Raw genomic sequence first — 7596 nt, forward strand, 5'->3', positions numbered from 1 at the left:
ATCAGAGTGGAAATAAATAAAATAGAGACTAAACAGACCACAGAGAAGATCAATGAAGGGACTTCCCTGGTCATTCAGGGTCTGACTCCATGCTCCCAATGCAGGGCACCTGGTAACTAGACCCCACATGCTGCAACTAAAGATTCTGGGTACACAACCAAGACCTGGTGCAATCAAATAAATAAATAAATAAATAAATGAAGAGCTGGTTTTTAAAGATATACAAAATAGAAAAACCTATGCCCAGGCCAAAACAAAACAAAACCTGTACACAAATATTTATAGAAGCTTTATTCATAATTGCCAAAACTTGAAAGCAATGAAGATGTCTTTTGGTAGTTGAGAAGAATAACTATGGTCTATCAGACAATGGAATATTACTCAAGGCTAAAAAACCATGAAAAGACATGGAAGAAGCCTAAATGCATATTATTAAGTGAAAAAAGACAATCTGAAAAGACTGAATACTGAAGAGTATGAAATGCTACCTACTGTAGAATCTGATTATTAGAGGTTCTGGGAAAGGCAAAGCCATGGAGACAGTAGAAAGATCTGTGGTTGGACTTCCCTGGTAGTCTAGTGGTTAAGACGCTGAGCTTCCAACACAGGGGGCGCAGGTTTGATCCCTGGTCAGGGAACTATGATCCCACATGCTGGTGCTGCCAGAAAAAAAGATCAGTAGTTGCCAAGGGGTGGTGGAAGGAAGGAGTAAGTGGAGCCAGCTACTCTGTATGATTCTACAGTGGTAGATACATGCCATTACACATTTGTCCAAACCCATAGAATGTATACCACCACCAGTGAACACGGGTAAACCATAATCTTTGGTTGATAATGATGTATCCATGTTGTTCATAAGTGGGAAGTATGCTCATCAATGGGAATGGGGTGGGGGAGTGGATATGGGAGTTTTCTGTACTCTGACCAATTTTACTGTAAACCTAAAATAACTAAAAAATAAAGTTATTAATTTTTTTAAAAGATACGGAGTTTGCCCTGAAGTTCTTCTCTTTCAACCTCACATAGGCTGAGATACAGATGTTCTTATGGCTCACCCTTGATTATTCAATGACGTCATCCCATCATGTGGCAGGTCATGGAGGCCTTGGGAGCCTGGCTTTCCAAAGGACTCGTGGAGTAGAGGCCTCTGCTCGCCTGCCAGCCTGGGCCACTCACGGGGGGAGTGTGTATAAGAAAGAATGGGGCTTCACTTTTATTACAGCTGCTTATCCTTAACACATCCCATAGAATAAATGAATGAATGAATGCATCTATATCACACTTTAATACCAAAGGGTGTCTATGGTGGATTAGAATAATTTACGACGTGAATTACAAGTCCACATAAAGATGGACCAAGTAAATAAGACATTATCCACCAGGAGATGAGGGTAATATGCAAAAACATTCAGGATGACATAGTCACTGCACTGAAGCAAGTGCAGTTTAATTCACAAATGCCAAAAATTAAGGCAGAAAGAGAAACACATGCTCTAACTCATGTCTGATGAAGAGAGTTATATATTCTCTTTTATATGATTTCAGAAAATTCAGGGAGTGTGTCGTTTCAGGGACTATGCTTTTATAGCTATAGGATCCTACATTCCCTGGGGGCTGGGGGGTGACAGTGGAAGGAGAAAAATTTTCAAACAGTAAAAGCCACATTGAATAAATTATAAGCCCCTATGAATCAGAGGCTACTTTTTCCTCTCCCCCAGCCTCCTCTCCTATGCTTGTCCTTTAGTGCGAAATCTCGCCCTGGAAACTTCGGCTCTGCTGTTCCTCCCTGGGGTCTGGGATCTCTGAGTGCTGGTCCCTGGAGAAAAGAGAAGGCAGTAAGGCCAAGCACTTGGGGGTAATAAGAATTGAAGCCCTTAAAGTGGTGAGGAAATTCTGTTAATCATCGAATTGTAACTTCTCAGTGGAAGAAGTCATTTGATCTTTTCAGCCAACTCTGGGAAACGCAACACATTTATTTAGTGCCGACCTTAGATCACCTCTTCATTCAGCAAAACCATTTCTCACCTCCCCAAAGAGATTTGCTGGCTTGGAAAAAATCAGCCTCTAGATTGCTAGGAGCTTTGTAAACTTTTCTGTCTCCTCTTCACCCCAGTTCTTTAAGTTAAAATGAAAATTAGCCCTGGGAAGAAAAGAGCATACATAAATAAGGTGACTCTGGCTGATGAAAGGAACTCTATAAATAAGGTGAAATTTGTCAAGTCACCATAATACCACACAGATTTCAAAGTATTTGAGACCTGATAATAATTTTTATTAAAAAACATTTCCAATTCATGGACATAATAAACATTTTTGGAAAACAGAAACACAAAAAAGAAAACCTTATTACCAGACTGCAATGACCACAATTAAAATTTCAGGGTTTAGTCTTTCTCTTGAAAAGGAGCAGGACCTTATGGTCTTTGCTCCCTCATGTCCTCAGCCTAACTTTTGTCTGTAGAAAAATTTTAGTCAAAGAATAAATTTAGTCAGAGAAGTGAGATAATGCAGAAAAGAAAGAAAACAGTCAAATGAGACCAAATAATACTTTATTTGCAACGTAAAAAACCTTTAGTTCCTCCTCAAGGGCTACAGGTGATACTCTGAGCCCTATCCTTTGAGCTGTCTTATAGATACTGAAACCTCCACAGGTGCAGAAGTTAATTACAGGGTGACCAGACTAGCCATGATGTCAGCTGCCACAATTCCAAGAACTGGCCTCAAAGAAATGGAAACAAACCGACCCTGGAACTGAAGACTAACTGTACTTTAAACAATCAGGATGATACTGATCAGACTACCGATGACCAATTTCAGGATGACCGTCAGATCTGATTGTGCTGTTTCTGCACGTAGCCCACTCCCTCCATCTATGAAAGTCCTTGCCTGCTGATTGCCAGTGTGGGGAGCCAGCCTTTGGACAGGAGTCTCCCCCACCTCATTGCTGGCCTCTGAAATAAAGCCAACCTTTCTTTCCACCAGCCTGGCCTCTTTATTGGCTTTTGAACAGGGAGCAGCTGGACTCCACTTTTGCTAACAGGTTTTTGGTGCCCAACGTGAGGCTGAGTCTCGTGACATCTGGCTCCCAGGATTTGCCCAAGAAGAGTCACTGGCCATGGTGATGTGCGGGATGGTGGTAACGATCCTGCTGTTTGTGCTTCTCTGGCCTCGAGAGGGGGATTTGGGGAACATTCCTAGCAGCTGCCAAAACCATTCATTTTGGGGATCATCTCTGATTCTCCCCTGCCGAGCAGTGGCTGCCAATGTATGCTTTTCCTTGGTGGAATGGAAACGTGAATCTGGACAAGCTGACGAGCTCCAGGACTGAGTAAGTCCTTGGATGTGCACTCGGGGAAACCTCTCTTTTGAGCACGAAGTACTATTAGGCATTTTTGCCAGTTGGTTCTGATGTTGTCTGACCTTGAGGACCGTTTGTGGGCACTGAGTGTCACTTGGGCATTTTGATGGCGCCAGCGTGGTGAGCAGCTGGACCCCACTTTTGGTAACACTCTGGGTCTCCTCGTCTCTGAAAATCTCTTCATCTCTGTTTATCTCTCCCTACTTCTTCCTCCATCTTGCAAAATTGAGATATCATAAAGCATACAATGTTCTGTAACTTGCTTTTTTGTTTAACGGTATATAAGAAACACTTTTTCCATTTTTAAACACAGACAGCCACAAGAGGATGATTCAGCTCAGAGCTCTTAATTTAGGGCATGCTGACGTACAGCTGCAGTTTTCCATTCACAAATACTGACTGTGCATCGGGGACCAGGCTCTGTGCTGGACCTTAATGTTATGAAAGAGAGCTGGTCGCATGGAGCTTACACTCCAGCAGGGAGGATGGACGCTAAATGAGCCACCACCAGTGGGGTGAAAATTACATAAAGAGAAGTGCAAGCATTCTCAGGGATATATAACAAGCGCCAGGGTAAGGCAGAATGGTGGTAGCTCAGAACTGTGTATCTGAAGAGGCAATTCCCAGATCTCACTGGCATTATGTCAAGGCCAAGCTGCCTTCCTGCTAAGTCTCTCCATGCATGAGAAGCTGCTGGGTCATTCAGGCTGTGTTTTAAATAGAACTCTGCTTGCCAAAGTCAAAGGATCACCCAAGTTCAGTGTGGGAAGAAATGGACCCTCTCCTACACCGCTGTGAGAATTTAAACAGGTATACCCATTCTAGGAAAGCAATTTGGTGACATGTATTTGAAATGTGTTTGGTCACTCAGCCATGTCTGACTCTTTGTGACCCCTTGGGCTGTAGCCCCCTAAGCTTCTCTGTCCCCAGGGATTCTCCAGGCAAGAATACTGTAGTGGGTTGCCATGCCCTCCTCCAGGGGATCTTCCCAATCCAGGGATTGAACCCAGGTCTCCTGCATTGCAGGTGGATTCTTTACCATCTGAGCCACCAGGGAAGCCCTTGTATTTGAAATATAAATAACCTTATATGTGAAATAACAAATAAGGCCTAAGTTTTGATCCAGAAATTTCTTAGCAAGAATCCATCCTGAGAAATTAATGTGAAACTTAGGCACAATTTTAGTTACAAAAAGTTCTTGGTACAATTGTTTATAATAATGAGGAGGAAACAAACTAAATTTTCATCACAATCAGAAAGGTAAAATAAATTACAGTCCTTTCATCCAGTGAGATATTTTATGATAAATAGGAATAGTTACCATTTGTTAAGCACTTACTATATAAGTCCTAGGACCTGTTCAAAGCTTTTGAAATATTATTTTCAAAAAATATGTAAATTATGGGAAATGCTTATTATATAAGGTTGAGAGGGAAATGGAAGTCAAAAAGATTTTATTTATACTCCAGTTTGGATTTTGTCATGCATTTATATGCACATAGAATGAAAAAAGACCAGAATGCTAATGATGGTGGGATTACCAATAACTGATAATTTCTTCTCTTTTCTATATCTAAATTTTCTGTAATAAGAATCTACCAAACAAATTGATTTAAGATGTACCATCTCTAGAAGCATATTCAAATGTTATTAATGACTCCTTTTGAACAAATGCTTAAATATGAAAAAGAAAAAAAGGCCAGACTGTATCAGACAGTTGTTAATAAATCTGCCAGTGGCCCTACTTCCTAAGGAACTGTGGGTTTGCAGAGTGTTGCCCAGATTCACCTCTCCATGTGTCAGATCCTACCTGGGTCTCCTTAGACAATTAGGACTGGCTTTGGAGAGAATCTGGATAAGGAAATGGCAACCCACTCCAGTACACTTGCCTGAAAAATCCCATGGACGGAGGAGCGTGGTAGGCTACAGTCCATGGGGTCGCAAAGGGTCGGACACTACTGAGCGACTTCACTTTCACTTTCACTTGGAGAGAATCGGGCTCCCTAGGTGGCACTAGTGGTAAAGAATCTGCCTGCCAATTCAGGAGACGCAAGAAACGTGGGTTTGATCCCTGGGTCAGGAAGATCTCCAGGAGAAGGAAATGACAACCCACTTCAGTATTCTTGCCTGAATAATATCATGGACAGAGGAGCCAGGTGACTGAACACACACTTGGAGAGAATCTGGGCTTGAATCCCGATCCTGTCATTTAGTGGATGGACCCAAGGCAACAGCTCGCTTCCCTCTCAAATTCTGTTTCTTCATCTGTAAAATGGGAATCTTAACATCTACCTCACGGAATTGCTATGAGGGTAAAACAGTACCCAGGAAGGGCAACGGCATCTGGTGAGTGCCTGTACATGCTGGCTTAGTGCTGGCTCTGATCAGCAGTTACCCCCAGAAGGGCCCACAGCTGAAGTTTATTGTGATTGGGTTTGCTGGTGAGGCACACACAGAGGGTGTGCACAGCCGTTCTTCTGCGGGCTAGATTATGCTTAGCTGAGGGTTCCATTTCATGGATGACAGCTATGGCACAGTTGAGGCATGAGCCTCGATCTCCTGTGTTGCTGACAGGAGGCCTGATTCTGACAAACGGTCCTGTGTTCTCAGGGCCCGTCACTCACGCCCTGTCAGAAGGAGCTGGCCACTGCTCCAGGCACGAACCCAAGAGAGGGGGAGAGGAACACTTTTTAGGCTACCCAGTCCCAGTTGGTTTTTTTTTTTTTTTTCCTTTGAAAGGGGCTCAACACAGTACCACACAGAGCTACTTATTTCAACAACGAAAGCTTTACGAAGTAATATTTAACTTATATTTTAGAGGAATCCCTGAGAAGTAAAGGTTCTGAGGTTTGCAGAGAGACTAAATAAAAAATGTAACATTCTGGCACTCTTTGCCAAAAGGGCTGTTGTAGAGATATTCTCCAGAGCCGATCTTAAGTAAAATCTCCTTTAAAGTCTTGCAAGATGTACTGAGTCCCTATTTTGTCAAATGTTTCTTCTTTGAGGGGGATTGGTTACCAAGCTGAGCATAAGGGACAGACACCCACACCCTTACCATCATCTGTGTCAGGCACTTGAACTGAGGCGCCCTGCTGACTGCCCTCAAGCTTGCGGGCCACTGACAGCACCTGATTCTTTTCACCGGCTCACCCCACTCTCCCCCTGCATTTGTGCAGAGGAGTCGCTCTGCCCGCGTTTGTCCCAACCTGACATCACAGTAGTGGTTTCTGACTTCCCACTTCTCCAATCTCACAGACCAGTTGAAACACAGAGAAAGCCCAAATGGCAGCCATCCTAGATTTACGGATGTGCGGGGGTGTTAGTCCTAAAAATGAGAGCTCATGTCCGCGGGGGCTCTGCTCGCAAAGCAGTCATTTCAAAGCTGGATATCAGCAGAAAAACTAATGAGACCATTTAAAACGTGTGTTAATGTGATATGAGTGTAAAATTAACAACCCTTTGATCTCTGAGTCACAAACACCCTCCTGAGGTCCATCTGGATGTCACAGAGAGGACTGTCTCTCCAGGGCAGTGTGCCAGACAGGAGCGGGAAGGCACAGGAGCCTGGGGATGACCCAGCTGCATCTTAAAATTAATACTGTGTTAAATTAGCCCCCTCTCTAAGTGCTGTTTGGTTAAGAGCTGCCAGGACTGCTTGTGGGAGCAACAGCGGCTGGATACGTGTGGAGTCCCATTCTTCCTCCTTTGGTTAATCAGGGCCAGACAATAAAGGCAAGACTGCTGCCTTAATAATCACTGTATCTACCACTTCTTGAGTGTTTACTAAACACCAAGCTCTGTGCTAAACCCTTTGTGTGCATTACCTTGATTAGTCCTTCTCACACCACTGTGAGGTGAGCACTACTAGTATTTTTTTACTTATTAAAATTATAGTTGATTTACAATACTGCACTAGTTTCAGGTATATGGCACAGTGATTCGATTTTTGCTGTTTTTTTTTTTTTTTGCAGATTATATTCCATTATAGGTTGTTAAAATATATTGAATATAATTCCTTGTGCTATACAGTAAATCCTCGTTGCTTATCTATTTTCTGTGTGGTACTTTGTTAATCCCATGCTAATTTATCCCCCCTCCCCTCTCTCTCCCCTTTGATAACCATAGATTTGTTTTCTATGCCTGTGAGTTTGTTTTGTTTTGCTTACAGATTCATTTACATTTTTTAGATTCTATACATAGTGACACCTTACAGTGTTTGTCTTTCTCTGACTTATTTC

The 7596-nt window shown here is 42.8% G+C and overlaps 1 non-coding gene across 1 annotated transcript; it reads left to right on the forward strand.

The window, feature by feature from the left end:
* The first annotated feature begins 565 nt into the window (after positions 1-565).
* Positions 566-638, forward strand: TRNAG-UCC. The gene has a single exon. It is a non-coding gene; the product is annotated as a tRNA-Gly (tRNA).
* Positions 639-7596: the final 6958 nt, after the last annotated feature.

The sequence above is a fragment of the Cervus canadensis genome, chromosome 11, assembly GCF_019320065.1.
Source record: "Cervus canadensis isolate Bull #8, Minnesota chromosome 11, ASM1932006v1, whole genome shotgun sequence".
Lineage (NCBI taxonomy): Eukaryota > Metazoa > Chordata > Mammalia > Artiodactyla > Cervidae > Cervus > Cervus canadensis.